Source organism: Natrix helvetica, assembly GCF_964273705.1.
Source record: "Natrix helvetica genome assembly, chromosome: 4".
Lineage (NCBI taxonomy): Eukaryota > Metazoa > Chordata > Lepidosauria > Squamata > Natricidae > Natrix > Natrix helvetica.
Window position 1 is genome coordinate 5,317,246 of NC_138550.1, and position 16,991 is coordinate 5,334,236.

Consider the following 16,991-nt stretch of genomic DNA (forward strand, 5'->3'; position numbering starts at 1 on the left):
ATTCACATTTGGTGGTCAGGGCAAGGAGTCTGCTTCGTGATTTTTGTGAAGCCTCGGTCAGAACACAAGTTTTTTTGCTGCTTGCACAGAAAATGACCTAACGGCTTAAAACCTTTCCTCTGTTCCCCTTGATCATGGTTAGAGATGACAGGCAGCGTAACTCAAGACGTACGAAATCCCCTTTCCTTGTTGGTTGGAGGTGATGAATTTCGTCGGCTAAACTCCTGCTCCCTCCGTGTAGCCTGGGAAATTGGCAGCCTGCAATATGAGCCAGCCCAAGGGATCAGTTGTTCTCCTTTGCCATAGTCCTGTTTATAACACTCCTCCTGATCTGGGGTTGCCAGCTCAGATGATGGTTAGAGAACAGCAAAGCAGGTACATTACAAAGAGGACAACAATCAATAATTAACCGCAAGTGATCAAGGAACAAGGCTGATTGGGAACGCAAATCTGTCGCGGCGATGAAAGATTTCCCTCTTTGTGGCTTATTCAAGGAAGGGGATGGAAATGTCCCATTGGCAAAAGAAAAGCCCACGCTGTTGGGCCAAAATGTTAGATACGAGTTAGGGCAATGACTTCACAGGTTACATTCCCTGCGGTTGTGTTTAGCCTGATTTACCGAATAAGCTATAATCGGCCAGGCTGATAACCAAAAAAGCCAACACAGTTCTAGGCTACATAAATAGAGGGATAGAATCAAGATCACGTTAAGTGTTAATACCACTTTATAATGCCTTGGTAAGGCCACACTTGGAATACTGCATTCAGTTTTGGTCACCACGATGTAGAAAAGACGTGGAGACTCTAGAAAGAGTGCAGAGAAGAGCAACAAAGATGATTAGGGGACTGGAGGCTAAAACATATGAAGAACGGTTGCAGGAATTGGATATGTCTAGTTTAATGAAAAGAAGGACTAGGGGAGACAGGATAGCAGTGTTCCAATATCTCAGGGGTTGCCACAAAGAAGACGAAGTCAAACTACATTCTCCAAAGCACCTGAAGGTAGGACAAGAAGCAGTGGATGGAAACTAATCAAGGATGAAGCAACTCAGCACTAAGGAGAAATTTCCTGACAGTTGGAGCAATTAACCAGTGGAAGGACTTGCCTCCATTACTTGTAAATGCTCCATCACTGGAAGTTTTCAAGAAGAGATTGGATAACTATTTGTCTGAGATGGTGTAGGATTTCCTGCCTAAGCAGGGGGTTGGACTAGAAGACCTCCAAGGTGCCTTCCACCTCTGTTATTCTATTCTATTCTATTCCTTAGGAAATGGTTGTCAGGAATTACGTGCAAGCAAAATACAGGCAGTCCTCATTTTAGGACCACAACTGAACCCAATATTTCCAAGCGAGGCAGTTGCTAAGTGAGTTTTGCCTCATTTTTACAACCTTTCTTGCCACAGTTGCAAAACGAATCACTGCAGTTATTATGTTAGTAACACACGTCGGAAGCCCGTCCCTATACACACAGATTAAAATATTCTTCATTCTTGATATTAAAAGAGGCAGGATAGAGTATTACCTCAAAGGAAAAATGGAGAAACATGTTCTTAAAGGCAGAAAGTCTTCCTGCCATAGGAAAACAGCCTCAGAGCAGAAGAGACTTTTGGTCTTTTGGAATGGAGATTTGGTATCCATTCGGGAAGACTGGGCCGATCGATTCATCAACAAAACGCCTTCAGCCACAGCTTCCACAGAAGGCTGGAGCTGATGGGTTTAAGAATGTACACCCCCCCCACCCAAGTTCTAAGGAGAGGACAGGACCTTTAGGACATACAATACAATACAATAGCAGAGTTGGAAGGGACCTTGGAGGTCTTCTAGTCCAACCCCCTGCCAAGGCAGGAAACCCTATACCGTTCCAGACAAATGGCTATCCAACATCTTCTTAAAGACTTCCAGTGTTGGAGCATTCACAACTTCTGGAGGCAAGTTGTTCCATTGATTAATTGTTCTAACTGTCGGGAAATTTCTCCTCAGTTCTAAGTTGGTTCTCTCCTTGATTAGTTTCCACCCATTGCTTCTTGTTCTACCCTCAGGTGCCTTGGAGAATAGCTTGACTCCCTCTTCTTTGTGGCCACCCCTGAGATATTGGAAGACTGCTATCATGTCTCCCATAGTCCTTCTTTCTTTTAAACTAGACATACCCAGTTCCTTCAACCGTTCTTCATGTGTTTTAGCCTCCAGTCCCCTAATCCTCTTTGTTGCTCTTCTCTGCACTCTTTCTAGAGTCTCCACGTCTTTTCTACATAGTTGCGACCAGAACTGAATGCCCTATTCCAAGTGTGGCCTTACCAAGGCCTTATAAAGTGGTATTAACAGTTCACATGATCTTGATTCTATCCCTCTGTTTATGTAGCTTAGAACTGTGTTGGCTTTTTTGGCAGCTGCTGCACACGGCTGGCTCCTATTTAAATGGTTGTCCACTAGGACTCCAAGATCCCTTTCACAGTTACTACTACTGAGCAAGGTACCACCTATACTGTACCTGTGCATTTTGTTTTTCTTGCCTAAATGTAGAACTTTACTCTTTTCACCATTGAATTTCACTTTGTTAGATAGTGCCCAATGTTTTAATTTGTCAAGATCCTTCTGTATCTTAAGCCTATCTTCTGGAGTGTTGGCTATTCCTGCCAGCTTGGTGTCATCTGCAAATTTGATGAGTTCCCCATTTATCCCCTCATCCAGATGGAGATGTTGAAGAGTGCTGGGCCTAAAACAGAGCCTTGGGGTACATAATAGGATTAACCCAGGTGTGTCAAACTCAATTTCATTTGAGGGCCCCATCAGGGTTGTGTTTGACCTTGGTGGGGGGCACGTTTTGATCACATGACTATGGGGATGTTGCAACAGTTGCCTGCAAAACTGTATATGTCACTTTTTTCGGTGCTGTTGCAGCTTTGAACCATCGCTAAATGAATGGTCGTAAGTCGAGGATTGCCTGTAATTCTATTATTATTGTTATCGTTACCATGTATATACTACTAAAACTCTTCCCGTAGCCTTTAATTGGGCAAAACAGTGCATCGCAGGGGAGCAGTTTTTCAATCAATTTTCCAATCCAAATGGGCTACCTTGTACAATGAGTCGAAAACTCAGGAGTCTCTTGGAATTGAAATTTGACAAACCTTGCAAAAGTTTTTATGATATAAAAATGATCATACGGCATTTTGTGATGTACAAACTGCCATAAAACGCTTCCCGCGCTCAGCTCCTGGTGTTTGATCGTGCTTTTAAGGCAGATCCATCTCGGAAGGAATCTGAATTTTCTCAGGAATGGCAGTAATTAGAAGCTGTGTTGTTACTGAATCTGGTGAGGAAACATCTCAGAGAGGGAGGGAGAGATGGAGAGATGATAAAGAAAGGAGGAAAAGAGGAACAAAGGAAGGAAGAGAGAAGGGGGAGAAAGGGAAGGAAGGAGGGAGGGATGGAGGGAAGGATGCTAAAGAAGGGAGGAAAAGAGGAAGGAAGGCAGATGGGGAAGAAAGGGAAGGAGGGGATGATAAAGGAGGGAGGAAAAGAAGAAGAAAGGAAGAAAGGCAGATGGGGAAGAAAGGGAGAAAGGGAACGAGGAAAGGAGGTATAGAGGGAAGGATGATAAAGAACAGAGGAAAAGAGGAACAAAGGAAGGAAGGCAGAAGGGGAAAGAAAGGGAGAAAGCAAAGGAAGGAGGGAGGGAGAGAAGAAAGGGAGGGAGGGATGATAAAGAAGGGAGAAAAAGAGGAACAAAAAGGAAGGAAGGCAGAAGGGGGAAGAAAGGTAGAAAGGGAAGAAGGGAGGGAGGGAGGAAGAAAGGCAGGAAGGAATAATGAAGGATGGAGACAGGGAGGGAGAATAAAGGATGGATGGATAAAGAAGGGAGCAAGGAAGGAAGGAAAGAAGAAGGAATAATAAAGTGGGAAGGCAGAAAGGAAGGAAAGAAGGGAGGGAGGAATAATAAAGGAGAGAAGGAAGAAGCAAAGAAGAAAAATGGAATAATAGTAGGTGGGAGGGAGAAGGAAAGAAAGAACGGAAAGATACATTGGGAGGAGGGAGGGAAAATATGCCATTAAAAGGCAGATAAAAATCTTCTTTTACCTACCTACATACCTAAATACATATACCTGTAAAAACCACACGCAAAGGTCCACACACACCCATCTCCCCCAATGGCCTCCCAAGGAAATATTTATTCCTCATTCCGAAGCCACACAGGAGATTCCAAGAAGACGAAAACATTTCTGAATACCATTTAGGTCTCTCTCTGGCCCCTTCCTTTCCATGCCTCCATTGCTAAGCAACGGGGCATTCTTTGGCTAATCCCCTTTCTTTCAAAAGGGATTACACATCCAGACTCTGAGGAAAACTTTCAAAAATGCCTAGGGAGAATATGTGTGTGTGTGTGTGTGTGTGTGTGTGTGTGTGTCAGTGACGTGCAGTGAGGTTTATGACTGGTGAGGCACTGACACAGTGCTGGGTTTCAAATATTTTTAGACTTGTGGACTTCAACTCCCAGAATTCCACAGCCAGGCATGCTCAGTTCCAATTTAAAGCGACAGCATTTGTTTTTCTCCTTTGCTCCTTCTTTCTTTTTCTTTTTCTTCTCCTTCCCCTCCTTCCTCCCTCTCTCCCTTCCTCCCCCTCTCTCAAACACACACACACACACACACACACACACACACACACACACACACACAGAAGTTGGATTGGACTATCTCTCCTACCCCTTTCCCTCTCTCACTCACTCTCAAACAAACCCCCCCACACACACACACACAAAAGTTGGATTGGATATCTTTTCCAGTGGCTTGAAAGCAGCTCCTCTGCCACCACCACCCCCATTCCCCTGCTGCCTTTCCCAAACACCTCCACCATTGCAAATGCAGCCTGCTGTCTGGGTGGGAAATGCCTGGAACACAATAAAGCCCACCCACCACCTCCTGCTGGCAGGCTGGGGTGAGAGGAGAGGCAGAGAAGCCGGAGGGGAGCCAAGCCAAGCCTTCCAAAAGAAAGAGGCTGGGGGGAAGTGTGTGTACTACAGCATGGCTCTTTGCCTGGCTTCCTGCCTCCTCCTGTGGTCTCCTCAGTGCTCGCTTGTGCTCTCCCTCCCCAAGTGTAGTTTGATTGCAGGTGGAGCCACGTTGCCTTTTCAAACTTGTAATCAGTGAAGCTGGGCTAGATTTTTATATAGTTTTATCCAGCTGTGTGTGTGAGAGAGAGAAATGAATGGGGGCCTGGGGAGGAAGTCACTACACTTGGGGAGGGAGAGCACCAGTGAGGTTAAGCAGAGTCATCCACGGTGAAGCAGCAACTAGCTCAGCTTTTTCCTTTTCCTTTTTTTTTTCATGATGAGAGTGGTGAGGCTGTGCCTCACTTGCCTCACCTGACTGCACGTCACTGGTGTGTGTGTGTGTGTGTGTGTGTGTTGTATTTGTACTGATAAATAAATAAAGGGAGACTAGTATAGCTCTATTTCGAGCTAATTAGCTCTCATCAGCTAGCCATACCCTTACTGGGATTTGAACCTGGGCTGTATATATCTTAGGCAGGAGTCTTAGCCACTAAGCCACGGGCTCTCTTCCTTATCAGTTGAGCCAAGGCCCCAAAACAACATCTATGGAGATTCTCAGTCATCCAGGTCACAGTTATTCCAAAGGTGCTTTTTTTCCCCAAGAGGCAACTGGACTTTCTGGTTTTTCTTTGAAGGCGTTTCGCTTCCCATCCAAGAAGCTTCTTCAGCTCTGACTGGATGGTGGGGAAGGGAAGGATTTATACCCCTTGCAGGCGGCTGGTCATTTCAACAGTTCTGAGAATGCTCCACACCCATTTGCACCACTGGTGCAAATGACCATCTGTCTGCAAGGAGCATCAACCCTTCCATTCCCCACCATCCAGTCAGAGCTGAAGAAGCTTCTTGGATGAGAAGAGAAACATCTTCAAAAGAAAAAAAAAACAAGAAAGTTTGTTTGTTTGTTCGTTTTTATTGGATTTATATGCCGCCCTTCTCCCAAAGTCCAGTTGCCTCCTGAAAAAAGCCCCTTTGGGACAACCGTGACCTGGATGACGGAGAATCTCTACAGATTTTTGCCTATACAATTTGGGGTGAAGACCCTTGGAATGGGGTGGGAGTAGGAATGGATTTCCAGAGAGAAAAATTGCAGACTACAGGAACAAATTTGCACCAATCAGGTGACCCTGAAGACACAGATAAACCTCCAAGTGGCCTCATCGACTCTATAAAAAAGATGCAAATGACCAGCCGTCTGCAAGGAGTATCAATCCTTCCATTCCCCACCATCCAGTTTCAGAGCTAAAGAAGCTTCTCGGATGAGAAGCGAAACGTCTTCGAAACAAAAAAAAATACCCCAGAAAGTCCAGTTGCCTCCTGAATAAAACCACTTTTGGGACAATCGTGGGTAAATGCTGGTATTTCCTAATTGCAGATATTCATTTCTTTCAACAGGGAAATTATTCTACAGTGCAGACAGTACTCGACTTAACAACGGTTCATTTAGTGACCGTTCAAAGTTACAACGGATCTGGAAAAAATGATCTACGACCATTTGTTCTCAGTTACAACCTTTTCCAACTGACTCATATTTATGACCGTTGTTGCAGTGGTGGGTTGCAGGCAGTATGCCCCGGTACGGGCGTACCGGAGCCTGCCTGGAGCACTGGGTACCGTTCCGGTACGGTGCTCCGGAGGGCCCACCCACCTGCCCATACTCCTTACCGGTATTTGAAGTTTTGGGGGATTCCGCGGACGGACGGAGGTAACGAGAGTGGCGCCGAGGCAGTCTGGCGGATGAGCAACCGAGGATCAGGCTGCCTGATCCTCCATCGCTCGCTCGCTCGCTCTATCGTCCGCCCGGACCCCTCGGCGCCACTCTGGTTACCTCCGGCCGGCCGCGCCCAGCAGCGACGTCGGCGATGTCATCAAGACGAAGTGGCTTGGAGGCAAAGTGCTTTTCAGTGTTTTTCTGTGCGTCTGGCGTTTAGGTAGATAGCCGGATGTCCTAAATGCCAGACGGACAGAAAAGCAGCTGCTGTTGGGGATCACGGAACGCGAGCCGGCGAAGCGCGCTCAGGAAGGCGGGGAATGGGATCACATGTGCTTGAGGCTGAGGCAGCCTCAGGCTCCAGCACACGTGGTCCCATTCCCTGCCTTCCTGATGACGTCACCAGCCTCACCAGCCGTAAACCTCACCGCACGTCACTGATCGCAGGCAAGTACCAAATCCGGAACCCACCATTGTGTTGCTGTGTTGTCGGATCAGCCTTGTGTGACCTTCTGACAAGCCATTTAAGAAGTGCAGTGATTCGCTTAACAACCATGGCAAAAAGGTCATAAGATGCTGGCTGGGAAATTCTGGGACTTGAAGGAGAGAAGCAACCTAGAACCAAGGAGGAATTTCCTGACTGCGAGAACAATTAATCAGTGGAACTACTTGCCTCCAGAAGTTGTGAATGCCCCAACACTGGAAGTTTTTAAGAAGATGTTGGGTAGCCATTTGTCTGAAAGTGGTATAGGGTTTCCTGCTTAAGCAGGGGGTTGGACTAGAAGACCTCCAAGGTCCCTTCCGACTCTTTTACTCTGTTATTTGTATCCGGCCTGTATTATTTTTTACAAATACCTCAAGGCGGAAAACATATCTAACACATCAACCTCCTCCTATTTTCCACCAACAAATCTATCAGGTGAATTGGTCTTTGGTCACCCAGCTGGCTTTCATGCCTAAGGGAGAACTGGAACTCCCAGTCTCCTGGTGATTGGACCAAAGTCATCCTGCTGGCTTTCATGCCTAAGGTGGAACTAGAACTCCCAGTCTCCTGGTGATTGGCCCAAAGTCACCCAACTGGCTTTCATGCCTAAGGGAGAACTAGAACTCCCAGTCTCCTGGTGATTGGCCCAAAGTCACCCAACTGGCTTTCATGCCTAAGGGAGAACTAGAACTCCCAGTCTCCTGGTGATTGGCCCAAAGTCACCCAACTGGGTTTCATGCCTAAGGGAGAACTAGAACTCCCAGTCTCCTGGTGATTGGCCCAAAGTCATCCTGCTGGCTTTCATGCCTAAGGGAGAACTAGAACTCCCAGTCTCCTGGTGATTGGCCCAAAGTCACCCAACTGGTTTTCATGCCTAAGGGAGAACTAGAACTCCCAGTCTCCTGGTGATTGGCCCAAAGTCACCCAACTGGCTTTCATGCCTAAGGGAGAACTAGAACTCCCAGTCTCCTGGTGATTGGCCCAAAGTCACCCAACTGGCTTTCATGCCTAAGGGAGAACTAGAACTCCCAGTCTCCTGGTGATTGGCCCAAAGTCACCCAACTGGCTTTCATGCCTAAGGGAGAACTAGAACTCCCAGTCTCCTGGTGATTGGCTCAAAGTCACCCAACTGGCTTTCATGCCTAAGGGAGAACTAGAACTCCCAGTCTCCTGGTGATTGGTTCAAAGTCACCCAACTGGCTTTCATGCCTAAGGGAGAACTAGAACTCCCAGTCTCCTGGTGATTGGCCCAAAGTCATCCAGCCGGCTTTCATGCCTATGGCGGGAGTAGAACTCACAGCCTCCAGCTTTCCAGCTTGATGCCTTAATTAAACCACATTTAATCAATCATCACTCTCCAAAACTCCAAAAGCAGTGCTAGGCCTGGTGTATTTTGATGTCGCTGTTTGTAGAGGTGAGGCGGCTTACGGATAGGCTTCTAACACAGTTTTATACCTCCTACTTTGGGACACCTCCTGCAGATCCTCGGGGTCCTTTGCGAAGCCTGTCATCCTGCCAAACGGTTGCAGGGGAAGAAAAAGGAAGAGAGGACGACTGGCTAAAAGATGGATGGACTCCGTTGCAGCAGCACGACACTCCAGGGAGAGCTCTAAAAGGCCAAGCCGGAAAGCGAGATCGTCCCGCAGAATATCTATCTCTGTGCTTGCTAAGTGCTGACATTGAGCGATGGCTCTTAAAGCAGTTCACCACAGGAGAAAGCATCCCCTCCATTTCTTTTTTACAGAACCAAAAACTAACGGAGAATTTTCGGTGGCCTTACATGCTGGATCTTCTGCTCCCCAGATCTCTCTCTCTCTCTCTCTCTCTCTCTCTCTCTCTCTCTCTCTCTCTCTCTTTCTCTCTCTCTCTCTCTCTCTCTCTCTCTCTCTCCCCCTCCCTCCCTCCCTCCCTCCCTCCCTCCCTCCCTCTCTCTCTCTCGGAAAGCAATGAAAGCTGCAGGAAGAAAATAGATGCTTTCTCTTCTGAGGTAACCACAAGACACCAAACCAGTGGTGGGTTGAAGGCGGTACGTCCCGGTACAGGGGTACCGGAGCCTGCCGGGAGCACCGGGTAGTGTCCCGGTGCACCTCATCTCGCTTGGAGCGCTGCCAGATAACTAGCTTCCAAACACAGGGCAAGGCAAAACTTGGCGCAGAGTCTCTTATAATTCCAGACAGAACTTTCCAAACGGAAGGAAGGAATGGTTTCCTGCAAAAGCCCCCTCCCCGTTCGTTCCTCCACTGTTTCCTATGGGAGGGGCCAATCACCTCCAAGGTGTGGCTTTACTCCTAAGTCGACCCTGCTTTCTTAGTTGTTCTTGTCTTCTGGCAGCTCTGCGCATGCGCACACTAGGAACAGGCTCCAGCTGTTCTTCTGCCTCACTGCTGTCTAACTCCCTCTCTGCCTCCAACGCAGAGGCCTCGTCTGAGCTTTCCCCAGCCCCCAGGACTGTCCCATGTTCCTCCCCAACCTCCTCACTGTCAAACTCTGGTGCCAGTTCCGTGGACTATAACAGAGAGCACTAAGGACCTCCATAGCCCTCCTCCTCTTCCTCCTCCTCCTCCTCTTCCTCCTCCTCCCCCTCCTCCCTGATGATGGTACGTAACTGAGTAATGAAATGTCTGCCCAAAAATCACCAAGTTCAGAGACCACCAAGGACCCCACAAAGTAAGGCCATTCCAAACTAACTTTATATTTTCCATCCAGCTGGAAAATTCCCATTCTCTCAGGATATAAATTTATGAATATATTTATGCACACATGTATTAATTATTCAAGTTACATGTCAGTTGTCAGTTCCATGGACAGGCAGTCCTCGACTTACCACAATCCGTTTAGTGACAGCACTGAAAAAAGTGTCTTACAACATTTTTCACCCTTATGGCCGTTGTAACATTCCTGTGGTTGTGTGATTTACATTTGGGTGCTTGGCAACTGACTCACATTTATGACGGTTGCCGTGTCCCGGGGTCGTGGGATCCCCTTTTGTGACCAGCAAAGTCAACGGGGAAGCCCGAATCAATTAACGACCATGTGACTAACTTCGCAACTGCAGTGATTCACCAAACAACTGGGGGGAAAGAAAGTTCGTGAAATGAAGCAAAGCTCACTTAGCAACTGCCTCACTTAGCAACGTACATTTTGGACTCAATTGCAATCGTAAGTCGAGGACTTCCTATTACTCCAAAAAGTCAACACGGCAATCGGGATCGCAAAAATGAAGGTTGTACATTACCAAAAAAAAAAAAAGAAAGAAAGTGGAGTTTTGATTTCCTGCTTGCAGCAGGAAAGGAATATGATCCCATCAAAAAGAAATACCAGCTTTCTGATTTCTGTCCACAGGTCACCAAATAAATGGGATTTAAGAGATCTAAGGGTTGGGATGAGTGCATTAAGTTGTCAGTTGAAAGAGAATTTGACAGTTGCTGAGAGTCAGTGTTGAACACGTCTTTTGGACAAAACAATGCAAGAGAAAGAAAAGGGAAGTAATAGCTGTCTCGGCTTTTTATCAACCCTTAAGGCAAGATTTTCCAGGTTTGGAAAGTTTAAGATGTGTGGACTTCAACTCCCAGAATCCCCAAGCCAGCTATCTGTCTGTCTGTCTGTCTGCCTGCCTGCCTGCCTGCCTGTCTGCCTGCCTGCCTGCCTGTCTGTCTATCTTCTATCTATCATCTATCGATCATCTATCTATCTATCTATCTATCTATCTGTCTGTCTGTCTGTCTGTCTGTCTGTCTGTCTGTCTGTCTGTCTGTCTGTCTGTCTGTCTTCTATCTATCTCTATCTATCTATCTGTCTGTCTGTCTGTCTATCTATCTATCCATCCATCCATCTATCTATCATCTATCTATCATCATCCCTCCCTCCCTCCCCCTCTCTCTCTCTATCTGTATCATCTATCATCCAGCCATCCATCCAGCCATCCATCCGTCCATCCATCCATATCTCTCTCTCTCTCTCTCTCTCCATCCATCCACCCACCCATCTATCATCTATCTATCTATCTATCTATCTGTCTGTCTGTCTATCTATCTATCTATCTATCTATCTATCTATCTATCTATCTATCATCCCTCCCTCCCTCCCTCTCTCTTTCTCTCTCTCTATCTGTATCATCTATCATCCATCCATCCATCCATATCTATCTATCTATCTATCTATCTATCTATCTATCTATCTATCTATCTATCTATCTATCTATCTATCTATCTATCTATCTATCATCTATCATCTATCTATCTATCTATCTATCTATCTATCTATCTATCTATCATCTATCTATCTATCATCTATCTATCTATCTATCTATCTATCTATCTATCATCTATCTATCTATCTATCTATCTATCATCTATCTATCTATCTATCTATCTATCTATCTATCATCTATCATCTATCTATCTATCTATCTATCTATCTATCTATCTATCTATCATCTATCATCTATCTATCTATCTATCTATCTATCTATCTATCTATCTATCTATCTATCATCTATCTATCTATCATCTATCTATCTATCTATCTATCTATCTATCTATCATCTATCATCTATCTATCTATCTATCTATCTATCTATCTATCTATCTATCATCTATCTATCTATCATCTATCTATCTATCTATCTATCTATCTATCTATCTATCTATCTATCTATCTAATCATCTATCATCTATCTATCTATCATCTATCTATCTATCATCTATCTATCTATCTATCATCTATCTATCTATCTATCTATCTATCTATCTATCTATCATCTATCTATCTATCTATCATCTATCTATCTATCTATCTATCTATCTATCTATCTAATCATCTATCATCTATCTATCTATCATCTATCTATCTATCTATCTATCTATCTATCATCTATCTATCTATCTATCATCTATCTATCATCTATCTATCTATCTATCATCTATCTATCTATCTATCTATCTATCATCTATCTATCTATCATCTATCTATCTATCTATCTATCTATCTATCTATCATCTATCTATCTATCTATCTATCTATCTATCTATCTATCTATCATCTATCATCTATCATCTATCTATCATCTATCATCTATCTATCTATCTATCTATCTATCTATCTATCTATCTATCATCCCTCCCTCCCTCCCTCTCTCTTTCTCTCTCTCTATCTGTATCATCTATCATCCATCCATCCATCCATCCATATCTATCTATCTATCTATCTATCTATCTATCTATCTATCTATCTATCTATCATCTATCATCTATCATCTATCTATCTATCTATCTATCTATCTATCTATCTATCTATCTATCTATCTATCTATCATCTATCTATCTATCTATCATCTATCTATCTATCTATCTATCTATCTATCATCTATCTATCTATCTATCTATCTATCTATCATCTATCTATCTATCTATCATCTATCTATCTATCTATCTATCTATCTATCTATCTATCTATCATCTATCTATCTATCTATCTATCTATCTATCTATCTATCTATCATCTATCATCTATCTATCATCTATCATCTATCTATCTATCTATCTATCTATCTATCTATCTATCTATCTATCATCCCTCCCTCCCTCCCTCTCTCTTTCTCTCTCTCTATCTGTATCATCTATCATCCATCCATCCATATCTATCTATCTATCTATCTATCTATCTATCTATCTATCTATCTATCTATCTATCTATCATCTATCATCTATCATCTATCATCTATCTATCTATCTATCTATCTATCTATCTATCTATCTATCTATCTATCTATCATCTATCTATCTATCTATCTATCTATCTATCATCTATCTATCTATCTATCTATCATCTATCTATCTATCTATCTATCTATCATCTATCTATCTATCTATCTATCTATCTATCTATCTATCTATCATCTATCTATCTATCTATCTATCTATCTATCTATCTATCATCTATCATCTATCTATCATCTATCATCTATCTATCTATCTATCTATCTATCTATCTATCTATCTATCATCCCTCCCTCCCTCCCTCTCTCTTTCTCTCTCTCTATCTGTATCATCTATCATCCATCCATCCATCCATCCATATCTATCTATCTATCTATCTATCTATCTATCTATCTATCTATCTATCATCTATCATCTATCATCTATCTATCTATCTATCTATCTATCTATCTATCTATCTATCTATCTATCATCTATCTATCTATCTATCTATCATCTATCTATCTATCTATCTATCTATCTATCTATCTATCTATCTATCATCTATCTATCTATCTATCTATCATCTATCTATCTATCATCTATCTATCTATCTATCATCTATCTATCTATCTATCTATCTATCTATCTATCTATCATCTATCTATCTATCTATCTATCTATCTATCTATCTATCTATCATCTCTCTATCTATCTATCTATCTATCTATCTATCTATCATCTATCTATCTATCTATCATCTATCTATCTATCTATCTATCATCTATCTATCTATCTATCTATCTATCATCTATCTATCTATCTATCTATCTATCTATCTATCTATCTATCTATCATCTATCTATCTACCTACCTACCTATCTATCATCTATCTATCTATCTATCTATCTATCTATCTATCTATCTATCTATCTATCTATCTAATCATCTATCACCCATCCATCTCTCTCATCTACCTACCTACCTCTTCATATCTGTCTCTATCTCTACCTACCTACACATACCTACACACACACAAACACATGCCATACACATTGTATATGTACACATTATAGATTGTGTGTGTATGTTTGCGTGTGTGTGTGTTTATATATATATGCACATTCCTGTATATATGTACAGAAAATCCTTGACATATAATAGTTCATTTAGTTATGGTTCAAAGTTACAGCAGCATTGAAAATAGTGACTTATGGCCATGTTTCACACTTATGACCGTTGCCGCATCCCCATGGTTCGGACGCTTGACAACTGACTCATATTTATGACGGTTGCTGTGTCCCCGGTGTGTGTGTGTGTGTGTGTGTGTGTGTGTGTGATGTGATTCCCTTTTTACAGCCTTCAAACAAGCAGTGGGGAAGTCTAAATTCGCTTAATAACCGCCTCTAACTAAATGACCGCCGTGGCGAGAAAAGCTCTAAAATGAGGCAAAACGTGCTGAACAAATGTCTCGCTTAGCCACATAAATTTTGGGGCCAATTGTGGTCGTAAGTCGAGGACGACCGGTGTAGGTGTATTTTTGAACCACCATAAGCACGCCAGGCTGAAAAAGCAACCTGGTGTGATGCTGGAGAGATTAACAAGCAGGAAACAAGAGAGACAACTCTTCAGGATCTGGTAATTGAATTCACCAAGGATAACAGTGTTGACCCCATCTGGAATTCAACCAGGCGTTCATCTTTTAAGGGCGGTTTGCATTAATTCTAATTGCCCATAGAAGGCAATCCGACATGGTACCGCTGAGAGGATAAGGAACAGGTAACTAATGAGCACTTATCAGCTTGTTTGTACTAACAACATCGGGCGAAGAAAAGGGATACAAGTAGTCCTCGACTTACGACCACAACTGAGCCCCAAATTTCTGTTCCTAAGCGAGCCCTTTGTTAAGGGAATTGGGCCCCAGGTTACGACCTTTCTTGCCACAGTTGTTAAGCAAAGCACTGCAGTTGTTACGTTTTGGACACGGTTGTTAAGTGAATTGGAGTTACGGCCACAACTGGATCCAAAATTTCTGTTGCTAAGCGAGACCTTTGTTAAGCGAATTTAGCCTCCTTTTAGAACCTTTCTTGCAGCTGTTGCTAAGTTAAACCCCGACTTTTTTTTCAATATATCACTGTTATGAAATGACATATTTTTAATCAACATTGTTGTTTCTTGTTTATTTATTTATTTTAAAACCTGCCAGGTCCTCAAAACTCATTCAATTTCCTCATCAAATCCTCCTCATACCCCTGGTATGCCCAAATATGGGAGGGAGCTCACTACTCCCCCTTTCTGTCCTTCAGATCATTACAGAGGACCATCCAGGCAGAAAACCATATTTTTATTTTTAATGTTGCCTTTTTATTTATCAGCACAAATACAACATATTTATATTTTATAAATACAACATATTTTTATTTATCAGCACAAATACAACAGGCTCTACGCTTGAAGATGGCAGGTGCGATCCTGCCGAAACGTTGCAAAGACAATCTCAACTTTACACGGGAAAAGACCCGAATACAACAAAACCAGCATACCTACACCCGTGAAAATCTACGAAAACATATATATATATATATATATATATATATATATATATATATATATATATATATATATATATATATATATGTGTGTGTGTATGTTTTCGTATATATATATATATATATTCCTATAGAAATATAACCCAATCATTCGCAAAGGCTCTCAATTTATAAACTTCTTTCTTTAATATTTATACCCCTTATTTTATCTAATCCTGTCCAATATCGTGTTTCCCCCAAAATAGGAATGGTTCTTATATTAATTTTTGTTCCAAAAGATGCATTAGGGCTTATTTTCTGGGTAGGTCTTATTTTCGGGGAAATACGGTACTAAATGCATCTGTCTGGCTGACTATCTTAACTGGGGCTTATTTTTTTTTGGGGGGGTAGGGTTTATATTACGAACAACCTGAAAAATCATGCTAGGACTTATTTTCCAGTTAGGTCTTATTTTGGGGAAAACAAGGCAGATAGATAGAAGATAGTTGGGTGGGTAGGTGGATGGACGGATGGATGGATGGAGAGACACCAGTAGAGCTAGACCTTAGACTTAGATACCGCTTCATGATGCTTTCCAGCCCTCTCTAAGCGGTTTACAGAGTCAGCCTCTTGCCTGCAAAAATCTGGGTCCTCATTTTACCGACCTTGGAAGGATGGAAGGCTGAGTCAACCTGGAGCTAGTCAGGATCAAACTCCTGGCAGTGAGCAGAGTTAGCCAAGCAGTACTGCATACTAACCACTGTGCCACAATAGACATAGATGGGTTTAGAAAATAAGTTGACATGATAGATTATAGCTAAAGAGATATAGAGACAAACAGAAAAGTTGATTTAGATAAAGATATATAGAAATGATAGATAGATAGATAGATAAATAGATAGATAGACAGACAGACAGACAGACAGACAGACAGACACACACACACACACACACACACACAAACACAGAGTCTGTGTTTCCCTGAAAATAAGAAAGGGTGCTATTTTCTTTTGACCCCCAAAATAAGCGCTTGGTCTTATTTTCGGGGAGGTCTTATTATTTTTGAGGTGCAGGAGGTGGTGAGCGTGGTCACCTCATGGCTGCTGCTGTGTTGCAATATTTTTGGGGAGGGCTTATTTTCGGGAAAACAGGGTATCGCTATTCAAGACTTCTGAACCGTATCTAGAAGTCTTACATTCTCAAATTAGATATCCTGTTCTCCTTCTCCCCATCGCCAAACCTTTTTAATCCCCTCCCGAGAGATTTCCCTTAGCAGAAATGAAGGCGTTTGTACGGAATACACATTTCGCAAAGATTCACAAATATCGGATACCTGGCTCCATCACAGCAGGTTCAGGAACAAGGAGGGCTAGAAACTCTGTGGATCTGTTCTCGGGATCGGCTCCTCTTCTACTTTTGACGGCAGCGCAAAAAACCATTCTGAGAAAGAAAAGCCATGTGTATTATTAGAACCTCGGAAAGCGCAACAATTAAAATTGAGCAGTCTGTTTGCAAGCCAATGAG

General features: G+C 42.8%; 1 protein-coding gene across 1 annotated transcript in view; it reads right to left on the reverse strand.

Moving 5' to 3' along the window:
• The window catches only part of TENM4 (teneurin transmembrane protein 4), a 490,922-nt gene that overhangs the window by 341,823 nt on the left and 132,108 nt on the right, over window positions 1-16,991 (reverse strand). The window contains exon 2 of the mRNA XM_081952366.1: window positions 16,801-16,907. The gene's annotated coding sequence lies outside the window, so the exon portion shown is untranslated. The remainder of the gene's footprint in view (window positions 1-16,800; window positions 16,908-16,991) is intronic.